Genomic DNA, 20,503 nt, shown 5'->3' on the forward strand with positions numbered 1-20,503 from the left:
ATTGATTTTCTGTTTGGATGATCTGTCCATTGATGTAAGTGGGGTGTTAAAGTCCCCCACTATTACTGTGCCAGTGTTGATTTCTTCTTTTATGTCAGTTAACATTTGCCTTATATATTGAGGTGCTCCTATGTTGGGTGCATATATATTTAAATTGTTATATCTTCTCTTGGATGGATCCCTTGGTCATTATGTAGTTCCCTTCTTTGTCTCTTGTAACAGTCTTTGTTTTAAAGTCTATCTGTCTGATATGAGTATTGCTACTCCAACTTTCTTTTGATTTCCGTTTGCATGGAATACCTTTTTCCATCCACTCACTCTCAGTCTTATGTGTCTCTAGATCTGAAGTGGGTCACTTGTAGACAGCATATATATGGTTCTTGTTTTTGTACCCATTCAGCCAGTGTATGTCCTTTGGTTGGAGCATTTAATCCATTTCTACTTAAGGTAATTATTGATATGTATGTTCTTATTGCCATCTTGTTAATTGTTTTGGATTTGTTTTTGTAGGTTTTCCTTTCTTCTTTTGTTCTCTTCTCTTGTGATTTGTGATTTGATGACTTTCTTTAGTGTTGTGTTTGGATTCCTTTTTCTTTTTTGTGTATATATCTATTACAGATTTTTGGTTTGCAGTTACCATGAGATTTGGATATAGCAGTGTGTGTGTGTACATATATATATGTATACACACTGTATATATATATGTGTGTGTGTATATATATATACACACACACATATACACACACATACATGATTGTTTTAAGTTGCTGATCTCTTAATTTCAAATGCATTTCAAATATCCTGCATTTGTACTCTCCTCCTCTCACGATTACTGGTTTAGATATCATATTTGTGTGTGGATTATTTCTTACCTTTACTGTATGTTTGCTTTACCAGTGAGCTTTCCCATGTTGTAATTCTTTTTTCTAGTTGTGGCTTTTTCTTTCTGCCTAGAGCAGTTCCTTTAGCATTTGTTGTAAAGCCTATTTAGTGATGCTGAATTCTTTTACCTTTTGCTTGTATCTAAAGCTTTTGATTTCTCTGTTGAATCTGAATAAGAGCCTTGCTGGGTAGAGTATTCTTGGTTGTAGGTTTTTCCCTTTCATCACTTTAAATATATCATGCCACTCCCTTCTGGCCTGCAGAGTTTCTGCTGAAAAATCAGCTGATAACCTTATGGGGATTCCCTGGTATGTTATTTGTTACTTTTCCCTCATTGCTTTTAATATTTTTTCTTTATCTTTAATTTTTGTCAGTTTGAGTAGTATGTTCCTCAGCATGTTCCTCCTTGGGTTAATCCTGTATGGGACTCTGAGCTTCCTGGACTTGGGTAACTGTTTTCTTTCTCATGTTATGGAAGTTTTCAGATATTATGTCTTCAAATATTTTCTCAGGCTCTTTCCTTCTCTCTTCTCTTTCTGGGACCCCTATAATGTGAATATTGGTGTGTTTGACTTTGTCCCAGTGGTCTCTAAAACTGTCCTTGTTTCTTTTCATTCCTTTTTCTTTCTTCTGTTCTGCAGCAGTGATTTCCACCACTCTGTCTTCTAGCTCACTTACCTGTTCTTCTGCCTCATTTATTCTGCAGTTGATTCCTTCTAGTGTATTTTTTCATTTCATTTATTGTATTCTTCAACTCTGCTTGGATGTTCTTTATATTTTCTAACTCTTTGTTAAAAACTTCTTGTAACTTCTCACCCCGTGCATCCATTCTTTTCACGAGTTCTTGGGTTATCTTTACGATCATTACTCTGAACTCTTTCTCAGGTCGATTGCCTATCTCCACATCACTTAGTTCTTCTTCTGGGGTTTTATATTGTTCCTTTGTCTGGAACATGTTCCCCTGATGTCTCATTTTGTCTAAATTTCTATTTCTGCTTTTTTTTTTTTTTTAAAGAAATTCACGTTCTTTTATTTATTTATTTATTTATTTATGACTGTGTTGGGTCCTCGTTTCTCCGCGAGGGCTTTCTCCAATTGTGGCAAGTGGGGACCACTCCTCATCATGGTGCACGGGCCTCTCACCATCGCGGCCCCTCTTGTTGTGGAGCACAGGCTCCAGACGCACAGGCTCAGTAGTTGTGGCTCACGGGCCCAGTTGCTCCGTGGCATGTGGGATCTTCCCAGACCAGGGCTTGAACCCGTGTCCCCTGCATTGGCAGGCAGATTCTCAACCACTGTGCCACCAGGGAAGCCCTATTTCTGCTTTTATGTATGTGGAAAGTTAATTATGTTTCTTGACATTGGAGAAGTGGCCCTCTGTAGGCGGTGTCCTATGTGTCCCAGCAGTACACTCCTCTTCTGTCACCCAAGGGCCAGGGACCAGCTGGTCACAGAGTAGGTTCTGACCTGTGTTTGTGGACTCAGTTACACAGGCTGTGGGATTTTAGTTTTCTTGCTCTTGGTGTCTGTCCCCTGGTGGGTGAGGCTGGCTTAGAGGCTTATGCAAGCTTCCTAGTGGGAGGGGCTGGTGCCTGCCCATTGGTGGGTGGAGCTGGATCTTGGCCTTCTTGTGGGCAGGGCTGTGTCTAGGGGTATGTCTGGAGGTACTGTGGGCTCAGGAAGTCTTTAGGCAGCCTGTCTGATGATGGGAGGGACTGTGTTCCATCTTGTTTGTTGTTTAGCCTGCTGTGTCCCAGCACTGGGGCCTACAGGCTCTTGGGTGGGCCATGTCTTGGTGCTAATGACCCAGACTTATCTATTCTTAATATGTCTCTGAAATGCAGTCAAATGCCCTTTGAAGTATAATAGAATAATGAAAAGAGATTATCAGAAAAATAAAATAAAAACACCATATCTAGTTCCCTTAAGAAAAAAAGCAAAAATATTGACAGGATAATTGATTGCAACACAATAGTAACAAAAGGTACAAATTGTAACTGTGCACAGTTTCCCTTGTTTTCTGGATAAAGTTGTAACTTTTTAGAGCTTTCTAAACTCTAAATATTTACATTAATCAATTACATGTCAGGCTGTAAAAAGCCTAAAACTCAATGTCTTTTAATTTCTGATTTATTGTCTCCAACTAGGGCTAAAAAATTCAATACAAATAGAAAAGCATAAATATTTTAATATTAAATTGTGATAAAAAGATACATTTATGAGACATGAGCATGTATGTTATTTTCATCTGAGCATTACCTGGGAGCAGAATTTTTATATTTTCTCTTATGGTCACATTTTTGGTTTCAATCCTCTCATCTTTCATTTCTAAAAACTACAGTGAAGAAAATATATTTTATTAAAATAATTTGAATTCCTCTAGCTTGTTCATGTTGGTTTCTTAAACAAAAACCTACATTTTTATTCATCACCACAATGTGATGTATCAAAAATTTTCACTTTTAGAAGGAAATTATTTCAGACTTTATTTTCCATGGTCAAGTCTTTGTCACAAGTCTCTGTGATTTATAACTATTGAGTTTTTAATTTCAGGGCTTGTAATTAAAAATTTTCAGTTATCTTGCTAAAGGTGATTGTAGGGCAAATTATTTAATAACCCAAATAATCATAGATAGAGCTTATGCTTGGTTTTAGACTGCATTTGTATTATTCACCTTATTTAAGGCAACATTTTCTTAACTGTTCCACTCGATTTCTTCCTGCAAGTTGGTGGAAGGAAGGAATCTAATGTTAATTAGATTAACATTAATGTTAATCTAATTCTAATGTTAATATAAGAAGCATACCCTTATGAAATTGACCAACAGGCTGAATCCTGCACATTTTTTCCATTATTCCTTGGAAGTTTATTGAGCTACATGAAGCCAGGGTTGGAGGCTTTACTACTATATAAGCTGTTTAATTTCTCCATCTTCTCCATCCAGAATCTGCATCTTGAACTCTGCCCAGTTGTCTCATAAATGTTTGTGACTGATCACAATCAAAACTAAGTGAAAGAGTGTAAGTAGATCAGCTCATACCAATGTCACACAATGGGAAAAAAAGTGAGTATTTGTGAACTGTCGATGGATCAATGACACCAAATTTCTAAGAGAAGATTATTTTTTTGTATTGCAGTTATCACTGAGTAACAAACAATGCCAAAATTTATTAGCTTAAACAACAATTTTATTTTGTTCAAAATTTTGTAAGTTAGGATTTTGGGAAAGGCTTCACTGGGCAGTTCCTCTCTTCCCTGTGGCATCAACTGGGGTGGCTTGAAGACCTGTTCCCAACATGGCTTTTTCACTCACATAATTGGCTTCTCAGTGCTCCTGGATACCTCTCATTCTCCATATAGCTTCTCACACTCCAGGGCCTCTCCAAGTTACTTGGGCTTATTACATTAGTGGTGCCACAGGAGTGAAACTTCTCAAGTGGTAGCTGGCTTCCCCCAGAGCATTTTAAGAGAAAGCAAAAGCATACCAAGCTGTAAGGCTTCCAATTACTTAGCTTCAAAAGTCCCAGAGCATCATTCCTCTGCATTCTATTGGTCAATCAAGTCTCTCAATCTAGCACAGTTTCAAGGGGAGGAAGGGAAGAGATTCTACTTTTCCATGGGGGAATGACATAAAAAATAGATTCCACCGTATGATGGGGGAATGGTATCAGGAGGGAAAAAATTAATGGCAGCTATCTGGAAATAAACTATCACAAAGACTACTCTTTGTATGGTACATGAATTAACTGTTGCAAGACTTTGGGGGCCATAGTCTCTCACTATATATTAAACAGTTTACATGGCTTCAAAATGGGTGAGCTCATTGGGGGAGGGTTTCTCTGGGGGCTCAATTCCCCTTTATTTTGAAAAACATAAAAATTCCCTTTGCAAGGATGTAAATGGAAGCAAAAATATTTCAAATAAACTTAAATCACCATAGCAACTTCAGCATAATTGGTTTTTGTTCATTACACTTTCATTAATAAAATATGTTCTTGAAATTATATTATTGGGTGGTAATCATTTCATTAACAAAACATAACTACTTCTGAAGTTGACTCCTTAAACTACTTATTAAAACTATTAATGTTTGAACACAAAATTTCAAAATTAACACCTGCTAAATGTCTTTGATGTTAAATACTAGGAGTTTCCCAATATTATTCTGCCTGATATCTATGTCACGAATAGTGAAAGTTGTTCTATTTTTAAGAAATCAGCGGAGGGGAAAAAAAGGGAAAAAATTAAATACAAACAAGTATTTTCCCCTACTTTTTAAACTGTAGCATCAAGAGTTCCTGAAACATAATTACAACTTAATCTACATCTAAAAGTTCTTGACAAATTTAAACAATTTTAATTCCCCAGGAAAAGAGTATTTAATGGCTGGAAAAGATCAGAGGGCGCAGCACTGGAAGAAGTGCTGGAGCCCGGAAACAGGAAGAACTCTGAAGAGGCCAGACTTTTGGTTCAATACTTCCTGTCTTGGGCTACATGTACCATGATGAGCCTGAAGGACAGTCCCCAAATAAGCTTCTGTTGTGAAGCAGAAGGGGAAACAGAGCTCTCCCTTTACTGTTAGAAGCCAGGCCTCTGCAACGCATGTTACACATATTATCACATTTTAAAGCTGCAGTTTCCTAAGTTCGTATTATCCGCATTTCACTGGTAAGAAAACAGGCTTATTGAATTTGAGTCACTTGCCCAAGCTGGCGTGGCTAAATGTGGTCTGAGGTCTGTTGCTCTCCATTTACTCTGCTGTTTACAACATACATGAACAATCACGATTATCTCAACTCATCAACCCCATCTGTGAAGACAAACGGTTACAATGTAATTTTATAAATAGATGGGGAAACTAAGGCTCAGCCAGATTTTTACTTTTCATGCAGGAAAAAAAAAAAAAAATGTCAGAGTGACCTGCACAAAACAAAACCAGAAAACAGAGATGGCAGGACTCAAACATGTTTCTATTGCCACCTCTTTCCGCAACACTGAGGCTCACAAGAGTCGACTCCTGTTCCCTGGTTTCCGAACTCTACATTATTAAATGCTAAAATTTATTCATTCATTCGCTCATATCAACAAATATTTATCTACATTATTAAATGCTAAAATTTATTCATTCATTTGCTCATATCAACAAATACTTATTTAGTGCATAATATTTACAAGGAGGTTAAAATATTTAAGGGAGTTGAAATATTTAAGATGCCTCTCCCTAATTCTTGTCTCCAGAGAATTAAAAAGAAACTGTGCATTTCATACTTTCTTTTTTGAAATAAACAAAACCCCAAATGCTCAAGGTAGCACCTGAATTGGTTTTCATTTTATTTTTAAATTTTTATGTCAGGTCTGGGGTAAGTTGGACCAAATTTGAGGGAAAACCATTGACCTGCAGTCAGCTGAGACATGACTTAGTTAATTTTGTGGGCAAATTGCCTTTCTGACTAAGGAAAAGTCAAGGCCTGAGCATGTCTGTGGCCAGAATGATCTCTTTGTCTCCTGGAGGACATGGCCTTGCCTTTGCTAAAGCAAGCAATAAATTCAAGTCGAAAAAGAACTTAAAGGGAAAAGCTTTCTTTACACTTGTATGGAAGTTGATGTGGAAATGAGAGGTATAATATAATATGAAGAGTAAAAAAATACTTGGGAAAAAGGCTGTCTTATTTCTCAATCTTTTCCAAGTTTTTAGATATTTCAGATATACCTTGAATTTTTACTTGTAAAACTAAGACACATATGACAATACTTAAATCTTAAGGCCAGGTTACCATTCTTTTACAGCTCTGCTACGATTCTGAGGGGAAGTGTTTGGAGTTGGGGTGCACGTTGGGGCAGAAGGTTTAACATTAATGTTTTATTAATGTTAAATGGAACTAAGATACATCTACACAATAGATATGGTATTTTTGGAAAAAATGACATGGAAAGTGCTCATGACATAATGAAAACTATAACATCAGAAGACAATATTACATTACAGACTGAGACCACAGACTAGAAAAAAAAGACTGGAAAGAAAAAAATAAAATACTACCTGTGTTATCTCAGGGTGGGCATGTTTACTGTGATTTTAATTTTTTCCTAGTACCTTCCTGTGTTTCTAAACTTTCTGTGGGGATCATGTATTAATAGTGACTTTAATAGTCAGAAAAAAGATGCATTAGGAAAAGTAAAGTTGTCAAGTCTTTGGGCTTGAAACACTAAATTTCCATTATGTTCAGATCTAGTTAAAATTTGACCTCACAAATCTTCTTTGTCTCACTGGTTTGTTATTCCTTTATCCCATTAATGAATTATGTGTATTCATAGAATATTACCCAAGAGGAGATGGAAACTGATGAGACATTTTAAGTAACAACCCCAAAGAGAGGAAAGCAAAGAAAAGGAAGAACAAATAGTAAAATCAGAGGAATAACCAGGGCAAAGAGTCAGGATTCTTGCTTTCCATTTCAGCATAAATTACCAACTAGATTCTCTTGAAATTCTAATTTATTCTTTCCTCACTTTCCTCTTCCTTTTCCTAATCTTTTCTTCTCCTTCCTTTCTCATATACTTCCCTTTTCTTCTCTTTCAAACCTCTGCTTTTTTGGATAATGGTAATAATTATAGCTACCTATTATGTGCACTGCAATGTAAGTTTTTAAGGGCAGGACCTGGGTTCAAATCTAGGTCCTCCTGACTCCCTAACTCCATATCATGTTGTCTCCTATTGAAATCCAAAGGAAGAAACTAATGTTTGATTTTTTCCTGTTAAAGTGCAAATTGCAAAAATGCTTGTGATGTTTCCATGTCGTTTTGATTTGCATTCAAACAAAAGAAAACCAAACCCAAAGTAATCATATCTTCCAGGTTTTCCAATGTCAAATGGCATTGCAATATGTGAAACAAAGATTCAGAAATAATCTTCACAATCAGAATACAAATACAAGCTAGAGAAGCCAAATGCATAAGCTGTTGAAAACAAAGGACTGACCATAAGCCACAGAACATTTACATTCATGTTTCTAAATAGCTCTCATTCATTATACACTTATAATTCTCATCTTCAGCTGAATTTAAAATAGGAGAAATTTCCCACTTGTTAGGCTAGCAGTGTTGAATCAAAAAGCAATTTATATTTTGTTTAAAAGATAAAGGTGCTTTAAGGCTTCCCTGTACAAATGTGGCAGAGATTCAGCATCAACAAATCCTCCCCACTATCTTGACAATGTTTGTTTCTTCAGTAAATTGCAAACAAATTAGCAACTTTTCTTGTTATGTTAATATTTTGGCAATGATGACTGCCATTCACTGTGGATCTAATCTTTTGAAAGTCTTTCCATCAAGATTTCTGGAGAAAATAAATTGTGTTAGTTATTACAAAGCTTAATTAGAACTATTTTTGTCTAATAAGTGCTCTTTAAGAATAACTTATGAACGTGAAATTCACATAACATAAAAAGAATCATTTTAAAGTGCACAATTTGGTGGCATTTAGCACAATCACAATGTTGTGAAACCACCACCTCTAACTAGTTCCAAAACATTCCCACCACTCCAGAGTAAAACCCCTATCCATTAAACAGTTTCTCCCCATTCTTTCCTCTCCCCAGCCTCTGTCAGCCACCATTGTGTTCTATCTCTGGATTTAACTCTTCTGGATATTTCATATAAATGGAATCATACAATATGTGACCCTTTGTGTCTGATTTCGTTCACTCAGTGTTACGTATTCAAGGTTCATCCACACTATAGCATGTATCAAATTTCATTCCTTTTTGTTTTCAGCTTTACTGAGGTGTAATGGACAAATAAAATTGTAATATATTTAAAGGGTACAACGTGATGATTTCATATCCATATACATCGTGAAAGAATTCCCACAATCAAGTTAACATGTCCATCACCTCCGTCACGTTATATATTTATCTTTTTTGTGTGTGCTTGTGAGAACACTTAAGATCTACTCTCTTAGCAAATTTCAAAATATACAGTACAGTCTAATCAACTATAGTCACCATGCTATACATTAGACCCACAGAACTTATTCACTTTATAACAAAGTTTGTACTCTTTACCGGTCTCTTCTCATTTCCCTCACCACCCCCCCCAACACCTGGCAACCACCATTCTACTCTGCTTCTTTTGATTTTTTTTTTTTTTGAATAAAAATGCTTTACTGTACAAATCCCACACAGATCCCAGGCCCGGGGCCAAGTCCACATCCCCGCTTGGCTTTGGCTTCGAGCCTGCTCTGTGGTCCCCAGATTCTCCTGTGGAGTGCGCAGGCGTCCTACAGCATGCTCTGTGTGGGGTGGGCCTCTCTGGGCTGTGGGCACTCAGGCACTGTGGCAGCCCCAATCTGAAGACAGGTGGGGTGGAGCAAAGTCCCCACCTGCCCAGGTTTAGAAGGCACATTGGGCCACATGGTTCTTCCTGCTGGGGAACGCGTGGTAGATGGTGAGAGGGAATATGACAACAGTGCTGAAAAGGGAGCCCACCTGGATGGCCAGGCCTGCCGCCAGCAGTGACAACTCCCCCCTTCCCCATCCCCCCCGTGCAGCAGGGAGCTGGCAGCCGCCTTCACGTATGAGAACATGCCCAGACACAGAATCTACAACACCACCACGAGGACCACCCCTGCAGAGGTGCCCACCAGGGGTAGGCAGGGGCTCAGGATTGCCAGCACCATCAGGCAGGCCCCGAAGAGCATGCCCAGCAGAGAGAGACTGCCCAGCGCTGCCAGGGACCTGCATAGAACGCCCATGGTCAGGAAGCAGGTGAGGCGGCACTGCCCAGCACCACGGCCAAGTGGTAGGCCAGGTGTCCGTAGGGCGAGCAGAACCAGCTCTGCACAACAGGCAACCCATCGTTGGTCAGAGCGTTGGTGGTGGCCAGCAGGCCCAGCAGACAGGCACCACCGATGGGCTACAGGGTCTGGGCTGGGGGTGATGCCTGCCACCTGGCCGGGTGGCTCCTGCAGCGCCAGGCATCTTCCTCCACTCCTGGGGTTCCCATTTGCAGGCCAGGCCCTGGGCCCCTTGTGGGTACAGCTGGTGGTGACCGCAACAGCAGCAGGAGACCCTAGAAGGCGGCAGCAGGATGGGGGCCCGCTCGCCCTTGCCTGGGGCCGGCTGCTGCCACAGAGTCACCACCAGCAGCCGACCCAGGGTGTCCGGCGCCACAAGCACAGAGAGGTAGGAGGGGAGACTCCAACCCTCGGGGAGGTCTTTTACCACCCACAGGCAGCTCCCCCCGGATCCTGTGACGGCAGCCCATGAGCCCTGCCAAAGAGGGCTGCCAGCAGGTGGGTCAGCACCGGGAGGCCCAGCGGGGATGCCGCCATTCAGCCCAAGGCTGGGACATCCAGGACAGGGCCAAGGTCACAGCCAGCTCCTCTGTCCTCACCTAGGGCCAAAGAAGATGCTTCAGGCTCTTCTGGGGACAGAAGACCCCGTCAAGCATCACCACATGGCGAGGCCGTCAGGCAGGGGAGCAGGAAGGCGCCACAGCCCCAGGGGAGGATGATGAAAGAGGGAGGTGGCCTTCGGGTCCGAGCTCCCAACACCACCACCACACTCACCCTCACATCACGGAACAAAGACTCCGGGACAGGATCCACTCTCAAGCGCCACGCAGAGTTCCGCGGCTTCTGTGAGATCCGGGACCGCCGGGCCGACTGGAGCCTGGGGGCGTCAACGCGGCGGGCCCCGCCCCCTCGCTGCGTAAGGCGCCGGCGCAGAACGGTCCAGGGTAGCCGCCCGCCCACCCGCCTGCCCGGGTTCCTGCTCCCTGTCAGGCGCCCGCGCTCCCTGACCAGGCGGCAGGCCTGCCCGCCGAGCTTCGAGGACGCTGCCTCACGCCCAGGGTCACGGCTCCGTCCCGGAACCGGTGGGGCCGGAAAGCGCAGCCAAGCCTGTGTGAGGACTCCCAACCAGCCGTCCTGGACTCAGGGAAGCCCTGGGCCGGCGCGCCCCCAGCATGGTCCAGCGCCCATGTGAGTTTGAGATATATATATATATATTTTTTGTTGTTTGTTTGTTTTTTGTTTTTCTTAAAAGATTCCACTTTTGAGTGATATCATGCCATGTCAAAAATTAATTGAGCAGGTGTCTGTGGGTTTATTTCTGGGGTCTCGTATTCTACTGTTCTGTGCCATCCATCTATGTATCTGGTTTTATGCTAATAGCATACTGTTCTGATTACTAGAGCTTTCTAACATGGTTTGAAATCAGGCCCTGTGATGCCTCCAGCATTGTTCTTTTTCAAGATGTTTTTGTCCATTTGGGGTATTTTGTGGTTCCATACCAATTTTAGAATTGTTTTATCTATTTCTGTGAAAAAAGCTATTGGAATTTTGCTAAGGATTGAATTGAATCTGTAGATCACTTTGAGTAGTATGGACATTTTAACAGCATTAATTCTTCCTATCCATGAGCACTAATTATCTTTCCATTTATTTGTGTCTTCTTCAACTTCTTTCATCAGTGTTTTATAGTTTTCAGTGTACAGATCTTTCGCTTCCTTGGTTAAATTTATTCCCAAGTATTTTATTTTATTTTTGATGCTATTGTAAATGAGATTGTTTTCTGAATTTCCTTCCCATAGTTTGTTGTTAATATATAAAAAATGCGACTGATTTTTGTATATTGATTTTCTATCCTACCACTTCACTGAATTTATTAGTTTCAAACAGTTTGTTTTTCTTTTTTTTTGGTGGAGACTTTACGGTTTTCCATATATGATATCATTCCATCTGCAAACAGGAACAATTTTACTTCTTCCTGTTGGATTTGGATGCCTTTTAATTCTTTTTCTTGCCTAATTGCTCTTTTGGGCTCCTTGGACGATCCCAGGCAGCACCTAGATGCTAGCTAACCAGGTGCCAGAACTTCACACAGCAGCTAGTGACATATGCAGTCAAATTTCTCCCAGAAAAAACTGGGAGATGGGCGTTTTTGTCTCCTTCCTCTGTGCTGAGCCTGGGGGGATAGCCATGGGGAGTGCCAGCACACCCATTTAAGAACTGCTCTGTGTGCTATAGATCTTGGGACTATAGCAAGTTCCATTGGCTCTCAGAGGTAACTGATTTGTGGGCCCTTGGGTGGCAGCCTTAAAAGTTGGAGTGCTATATGAGTAGTCCAAATGCTTCAATTCTTAGGAAGAAGCTGGAATCACTCCTGATTGTAAGGGGCTGTGCTGGAGGTGGGGTTTATGGTGAAAGTGTGTTTTAGCCTGTCCCACCTGCTTCGATGTGGATACTTTTTCAGTCACCTGAAGTGTAGGGGTTACTCAACTAGTTTCTGGATTTCTCTCAGAGAGAACTGCTCTGTGTGTAGCTACACATTTGGTCCGTGGAAGGAGGGAAATTCAGGATTGTCCTATGTCTCCATCTTGGTGATATCATTCCAAAATTATCCCTTCATTCCTTTTTATGGCTAAATAATATTATATTGCATGGTTCTACCAAGTTTTGTTTATTTATTCATTCATTGATGGACATTTGGGCTGATTCCACCTTTTGGCTATTGTGAATAGTGCTGCTCTAATAGGTGTTTTTAGAAATTGTTCTTATCAAAGCTGTGTAGGCACATAGTTTTCAGAGTCAAATAGTTTCACAAGGCCTCTTATGAAAAGTAGCAGTTCCCTGAACAATCTTCCTTTGCTGCTGAGTTTCTTTGCTCCCTAAAGGTTGGTGGGAATAGGAACTACTCAGAGCCATGTGTGATCTTTGGAAATTGTTCTGCTCCTTTTTTTTTTTTAAATTAATTTTTTATTTATTTATGGCTGTGTTGGGTCTTCGTCTCTGTGCTAGGGCTTTCTCTAGTTGTGGCAAGCGGGGGCCACTCCTCATCGCGGTGCGCGGGCCTCTCACTATCGTGGCGTCTCTTGTTGCATAGCACAGGCTCCAGACGCACAGGCTCAGTAATTGTGGCTCACGGGCCCAGTTGCTCCGCGGCATGTGGGATTTTCCCAGACCAGGGCTCGAACCCGTGTCCCCTGCATTGGCAGGCAGATTCTCAACCACTGCGCCACCAGGGAAGCCCTCTGCTCCTTTTTGTTAGTTCTTTCCTTGGCCTTTCACATATGTGCCAACCAGTGCTCTGCCTGCAAGGCCTCCAGGGCTCAGGTGCTCTCTCTCCATGTGGTGCCTCCTCTCCTATTCTTGGCCCTGCAAAATCTAACCATCTAGGCTTCCCCCAGCTCAGTCTCTGTCTCCTCAACTTTGGGCTCTGTTTAGTGTCCCCTCGCCCCCCAGCCCCTTCTTTGCAGCCTGGAAATTGCCCGAGTCTGGTCCATCTGTATGGCTTGTAGATACTGTGGGAGGTGATGAAGGTAAATGCTCTTAAGTATTAAAACCTTTCTGTATCTTCTGACATGTCAAATTATCATTTGGGAATAAAACATAGAATTTATGTCCTCCTAAGAGTATATTAAATGTCAATCTTAAGTGGAAGAGTTAAGGAAGCACCTGTTAGCATTATAAAGCCTTTTAAATCGTCTTACCCTCTCCTTGTGTATGTGCAAGAATTATTACAAGATAAAATAGAAAGGTACATCACAAATGATTTTGCAAGAACTGGATATAGTTAACACTTTAGCCAATGCTTTTCCTAATGAAATCTGTTATATTCTAACTATCCAACTATCGCAGTAATCCATTGCTAATTGAGTTACCCTGAGATTGTTTTGCTTGAAGGTGTGTTATGAACTGCTAGGGAGACACAATTTTGCATATCAATCTGTAGCAACTCAGCGGTTATTGACCTTTGACTAGTTCTGGTCCCTGAATTAAACATAAAGATAACTTGTGACTCATCTGGATTTTAAATTTTGGATGCTTCTAGCAGCAAATTTTAAAATAAACATTGCATTTTAATATGCTTATTTTTCTGAAGTGGGTGAATCAAACATTTCAGATTTTAGAACCCATAATTCATTTCTCTATGTTTTTCAAACAGAAAAATGAGCAGAGGAAAAAAAACCCGTTTTTATTATTTTAGCTCTCTGTATTATCTGACATTATGTTCAGTGAAATCATTTTGAAAAGGTTAAGTGACTTGGAAATTTACAAGATGTTCTTAGTTTCATGTCCTATTCAGTTCTTCTCCCAGGAGAGGATGTGGCTGACACCGCCCATGTTAGCCATCAGTATTTCTGACCTGTGGAACCATTTAAGTAAAGCTGTACTGAAGAAAAGGGGAAAGAGTAATAAAGGTAAATAATATGTATCTAGAGTTATGGCAAACACAGAAAAAAATATGATGTGATTCCTGTATGTATGGTGATTTTAGTAAGATATTGTAAATCAGAGCGACATAAACATTAGAGAACAATACAAAATAATATATAATTAAGAGCTCAAGCGTGTGGTGCAAATTGTAAACACTAGAAAGATTCAGGGAAAGGAGACATTGGTGTGGGTTTAGAGGAACTGAGACAGACAGCAGAACGTTCTGGGAGTTTATCATTGAAGAGAAGTTAGAATTCGTTCAGAAACCAGGAAGAAGGAGGGCATGCTCTTTAGATGGAGCAGCACGCAGCAAAGATGAGGAGGTGACTAAGGGATTCTTGCCCAATGGGAACCTGCTGGATGAAAATCTGATAGGAGGAGATCCATAATATGGGAAGAAAGTTGAAGAAAATGCTTTCATGATGATGGAACCATTAACCCACCAAAATAGCTGTTTGTTTTGGCAACAAGTTTTTCCTAACTGCAAAATTTTGTAAAATATATCTGAGGTGGGGGGTGAGAACAATTAATGCAACAGTGCAGTTGGGCTGCATCCTGGCCCAGGCCCTCACTGGCTGTGTGATCTTGGGAAGGTTCCTTAATTTGTTGAGCTTCAGAAGTCCCCATAGCCTGCCCTCTTTCTGCTTATTTTGCTTTACTTCTTCCTATTTTCAAACATACACGTATCAAGTTGATTTCTGCCTTGGCCCATAAACTTCTATCTTCATATCTTTTATCTAGGTTAAACTTTTTAATTAAAAAAAAATGTCCTCCCTGTTTATAACATCTTGATGAAGCCTGGAGGCCTTTGCAGGTTATATGGTCCTCTCTGAGCTCCCGCTTCTCTGGACTCATTTTGAATCTGTAGCACGCCCCATTCAATCCTTACTCATAAACTCCCTCATATTATGTGTATTTTTGGGTGTGTGTTTGTGTGTCTCACACTTGGTTACACATTTTTTATAGCCATGACTTGGGTATAATATTGAACCCATAGGAGATGCTCATTGTGCATGTGTCAATTAATAGGTCGATATTCTGAATTTTTGGTTACTTACTTTGACATTCTTAAAGATTGCTTACTAAAGTATGCTTTTTTTTTTAACATCTTTATTGGAGTATAATTGCTTTACAATGATGTGTTAGTTTCTGCTTTATAACAAAGTGAATCAGCTATACATGTACATATATCCCCATATCTCCTCCCTCTTGCGTCTCCCTCCCACCATCCCTATCCCGCACCTCTAGGTGGTCACAAAGCACCGAGCTGACCTCTCTGTGCTATGCGGCTGCTTCCCACTAGCTATCGATTTCACATTTGGTAGTATATATAACTCCATGCCACTCTCTCACTTCGTCCCAGCTTACCCTTCCTCCTCCCCATGTCCTCAAGTCCATTCTCTACATCTGCGTCTTTATTCCTGTCCTGCCCCTAGGTTCTTCAGAACCATTTTATTTTTTTTTAAGATTCCATATATATGTGTTAGCATATGGTATTTATTTTTCTCTTTCTGACTTACTTCACTCTGTATGACAGTCTCTAGGCCCATTCACCTCACTACAAATAACTCACTTTTGTTTCTTTTAATGGCTGAGTAATATTCCATTGTATATATGTGCCACATCGTCTTTATCCATTCATTTGTTGATGGACACATAGGTTGCTTCCATGTCCTGGCTACTGTAAATAGAGCTGCAATGAACATTGTGGTACATGACTCTTTTTGAATTATGGTTTTCTCAGGGTATATCCCCAGTAGTGGGATTGCTGGGTCGTATGGTAGTTCTATCTTTAGTGTTTTAAGGACCCTCCATACTGTTCTCCATAGTGGCTGTATCAATTTACATTCCCACCAACAGTGCAAGAGGGTTCCCTTTTCTCCACACCCTCACCAGCACTTATTGTTTATAGATTTTTTGATGATGGCCATTCTGACTGGTGTGAGATGATATCTCATTGTAGTATTGATTTGCATTTCTCTAATGATTAATGATGTTGAGCATTCTTTCATGTGTCTGTTGGCAATCTGTATATCTTCTTTGGAGAAATGTCTGTTTAGGTCTTCTGTCCATTTTTGGATTGGGTTATTTGTTTTTTTTGAAATTGAGCTGCATGAGCTGCTTGTAAATTTTGGAGATTAATCCTTTGTCGGTTGCTTCATTTGCAAATATTTTCTCCCATTCTGAGGGTTGTCTTTTTGTCTTGTTTATGGTTTCCTTTGCTGTGCAAAGGCTTTTAAGTTTCATTAGGTCCCATTTGTTTATTTTTGTTTTTATTTCCATTCCTCTAGGAGGTGGGTCAAAAAGGATCTTGCTGTGATTTATGTCATAGAGTGTTCTGCCTATGTTTTCCTCTGAGAGTTTTATAGTGTCTGGCCTTACATTTAGGTCTTTAATCCATTTTGAGTTTATTTTTGTGTATGGTGTTAGGGAGTGTTCTAATTGCATTCTTTTACATGTAGCTGTCCAGTTTTCCCAGCACCACTTATTGAAGAGGCTGTCTTTTCTCCATTGCATATGCTTGCCTCCTTTATCAAAGATAAGGTGACCATATGTGCACGGGTTTCTCTCTGGGATTTCTATCCTGTTCCATTGATCTATATTTCTGTTTTTGTGCCAGTACCATACTGTCTTGATTACTCTATCTTTGTAGTATGGTCTGAAGTCTGGTAGCCTGATTCCTCCAGCTCCATTTTTCTTTCTCAAGATTGCTTTGGCTATTCGGGGTCTTTTGTGTTTCCATACAAATTGTGAAATTTTTTGTTCTAGTTCTGTGAAAAATGCCAGTGGTAGTTTGATAGGGACTACATTGAATCTGTAGATTGCTTTGGGTAGTAGAGTCGTTTTCACAATGTTGATTCTTCCAATCCAAGAACATGGTGTATCTCTCCATCTATTTGTATCATCTTTAATTTCTTTCATCAGTGTCTTATAATTTTCTGCATACAGGTCTTTTGTCTCCTTAGATAGGTTTATTCCTAGGTATTTTATTCTTTTTGTTGCAATGGTAAATGGCAGTGTTTTCTTAATTTCACTTTCAGATTTTTCCATCATTAGTGTATAGGAATGCAAGAGATTTCTGTGCATTAATTTTGTATCCTGCTACTTTACCAAATTCATCGATTAGCTTTAGTAGTTTCCTGGTAGCATCTTTAGGATTCTCTATGTATAGTATCATGTCATCTGCAAACAGTGACAGCTTTACTTCTTCTTTTCTGATTTGAATTCCTTTTATTTCTTTTTTTCTTCTCTGATTGCTGTGGCTAAAACTTCCAAAACTATGTTGAATAATAGTGGTGAGAGTGGGCCACCTTGTCTTGTTCCTGATCTTAGTGGAAATGGTTTCAGTTTTTCACCATTGAGGATGATGTTGGCTGTGGGTTTGTCATATATGGCCTTTATTATGTTGAGGTAAGTTCCCTCTATGCCTACTTTCCGGAGGGTTTTTATCATAAATGGGTGTTGAATTTTGTTGAAAGCTTTCTCTGCATCTACTGAGATGATCATATGGTTTTTCTCCTTCAATTTGTTAATATGGTGTATCACATTGATTGACTTGCGTATACTGAAGAATCCTTGCATTCCTGGGATAAACCCCACTTGATCATGGTGTATGATCCTTTTAATGTGCTGGTGGATTCTGTTTGCTAGTATTTTGTTGAGGACTTTTGCATCTATGTTCATCAGTGATATTGGCCTGTAGTTTTCTTTCTTTGTGATATCTTTGTCTGGTTTTGATATCACGGTGATGGCGGCCTCGTAGAATGAGTTTGGAAGTGTTCTTCCCTCTGCTATATTTTGGAAGAGTTTGAGAAGGATAGGTGTTACCTCTTCTCTAAATATTTGATAGAATTTGCCTGTGAAGCCATCTGGTCCTGGGCTTTTGTTTGTTGGAGGATTTTTAATCACAGTTTCAATTTCAATGCTTGTGATTGGTCTGTTCATATTTTCTATTTCTTCTTGGTTCAGTCTTGGAAGGTTGTGCATTCCTAAGAATTTGTCCATTTCTTCCAGGTTGTCTATTTTATTGGCATAGAGTTTCTTGTAGTAATCTCTCAGGAACCTTTGTATTTCTGCAGTGTCAGTTGTTACTTCTTCTTTTTCATTTCTAATTCTATTGATTTGAGTCTTCTCCCTTTTTTTCTTGATCTGTCTGGCTAATGGTTTATCAATTTTGTTTATCTTCTCAAAGAACCAGCTTTTAGTTTTATTGATCTTTGCTATCATTTTCTTTATTTCTGTTTCATTTATTTCTGATCTGATTTTTATGATTTCTTTCCTTCTGCTAACTTTGGGGTTTTTTTGTTCTTCTTTCTCTAATTGCTTTAGGTGTAAGTTTAGGTTGTTTATTTGAGATGTTTCTTCTTTCTTAAGGTAAGGTTGTATTGCTGTAAACTTCCCTCTTAGAACTGCTTTTGCTGCATCCCATAGGTTTTGGATCATTGTGTTTTCATTGTAATTTGTTTCTAGGTATTTTTTGATTTTCTCTTTGATTTCTTCAGTCATCGCTTGGTTATTTAGTAGTGTATTGTTTAGTCTCCATGTGTTTGTAGTTTTTATAGTTTTTTCCTGTAATTGATATCTAGTCTCATAGCGTTGTGGCCAGAAAAGATACTTGATACTATTTCAGTTTTCTTAAACTTACCAAGGCTTGATTTGTGACCCAAGATATGATCTATCCTGGAGAATGTTCCATGAGCACTTGAGAAGCAAGTGTATTCTGCTGTTTTTGGATGGAATATCCTATAAATATCAATTAAGTCATCTTGTTTAATGTGTCATTTGAAGCTTGTGTTTCCTTATTTATTTTCATTTTGGATGATCTGTCCATTGGTGAAAGTGGGGTGTTAAAGTCCTCTACTATGGTTGTGTTACTGTTGATTTCCCTTTTTATGGCTGTTAGCATTGGCCTTATATATAGAGGTGCTCCTATGTTGGGTGCATAAATATTTTCAATTGTTATATCTTCTTCTTGGATTGATCCCTTCATCATTATGTAGTATCCTTCTTTGTCACTTGTAATAGTCTTTGTTTTAAAGTCTGTTTTGTCTGATGTGAGAATTGCTACTCCAGCTTTCTTTTGATTTCCATTTGCATGGGATATCTTTTTCCACCCCCTCAGTTTCAATCTGTATGTGTCCCTAGGACTGAAGTGGGTCTCTTTTAGACAGCATATATACGGGTCTTGTTTCTGTATTCATTCAGCCAGTCTATGTCTTTTGGTTGGAGCATTTAATCCATTTACATTTAAGGTAATTATCGATATATATGTTCCTATTACCATTTTCTTAATTGTTTTGGGTTTACTATTTTAGGTCTTTTCCTTCTCTTGTGTTTCCTGCCGAGAGAACTTCCTTTAGCATTTGTTGTAAAGCTGGTTTGGCGGTGCTGAATTCTCTTAGCTTTTGCTTGTCTGTAAAAGTTTTAATTTCTCTATTGAAACTGAATGAGATCCTTACTGGGTAGAGTAATCTTGGTTGTAGGTTTTTCCCTTTCATCACTTTAAATATGTCCTGCCACTTGCTTCTGGCTTGCAGGGTTCCTGCTGAAAGATTAGCTGTTACCTTATGGAGATTCCCTTGTATGTTTTTTGTTGTTCTTCCCTTCTTTTAATATTTTTTCTTTGTGTTTAATTTTTGATAGTTTGATTAATATCTGTCTTGGCATGTTTCTCCTTGGATTTATCCTGTATGGGACTCTGCACTTCCTCGACTTGATTCACTATTTCCTTTCCCATATTAGGGAAGTTTTCAACTATAATCTCTTTAAATATTTTCTCAGTCCCTTTCTTTTTCTCTGCTTCTTCTGGGACCTCTATAATTCGAATGTTGGTGCGTTTAATGTTGTCCCAGAGGTCTCTGAGACTGTCCTCAATTCTTTTCATTCTTTTTTCTTTATTCTGCTCTGTTGTAGTTATTTCCACTATTTTATCTTCCAGGTCACTTATCCGTTCTTCTGCCTCAGTTATTCTGCTATTGATTCCTTGTAGGGAATTTTTAATTTCATTTATTGTGTTGTTCATGATTGTTTGTTTGCTCTTTAGTTCTTCTAGATCCTTGTTAAACCTTTCTTGTATTTTCTCCATTCTATTTCCAAGATTTTGGATCATCTTTACTATCATTAGTCTGAAATCTTTTTCAGGTAGATTGCCTATTTCCTCTTCATTTGTTTGGTCTGGTGGGTTTTTACTTTGCTTCTTCATCAAGAAGTATGTTTTGATTTGTGGTCCTACATTTGTGATTTCTTTGTGTTATCTTTACTAATTTACTATTTCTATGCAAAGAGCCACATACTAAAACTGAAAATTCAGGTTTGCTGGAGATAGGCAGCTGCTGGGTTGGCTTTCATATTCATGATTTTACTTTATTTATGGCATCTGGAGGTTTGTTACTTCCTTATAA

The 20,503-nt window shown here is 39.5% G+C and overlaps 1 pseudogene across 1 annotated transcript; it reads right to left on the bottom strand.

Moving 5' to 3' along the window:
• Positions 1-2,202: 2,202 nt before the first annotated feature.
• Positions 2,203-10,214, bottom strand: LOC309649278 (solute carrier family 52, riboflavin transporter, member 2 pseudogene; annotated as a pseudogene). The gene is made up of 2 exons: positions 10,188-10,214; positions 2,203-9,796 (listed from the first exon to the last, which is right to left on the bottom strand). The product of its transcript is annotated as a solute carrier family 52, riboflavin transporter, member 2 pseudogene (transcript).
• Between the last annotated feature and the right edge of the window lie 10,289 nt (positions 10,215-20,503).

The sequence above is a fragment of the Balaenoptera physalus genome (assembly GCF_965194825.1).
Source record: "Balaenoptera physalus genome assembly, chromosome: 1".
NCBI classification, from domain to species: Eukaryota; Metazoa; Chordata; class Mammalia; order Artiodactyla; family Balaenopteridae; genus Balaenoptera; species Balaenoptera physalus.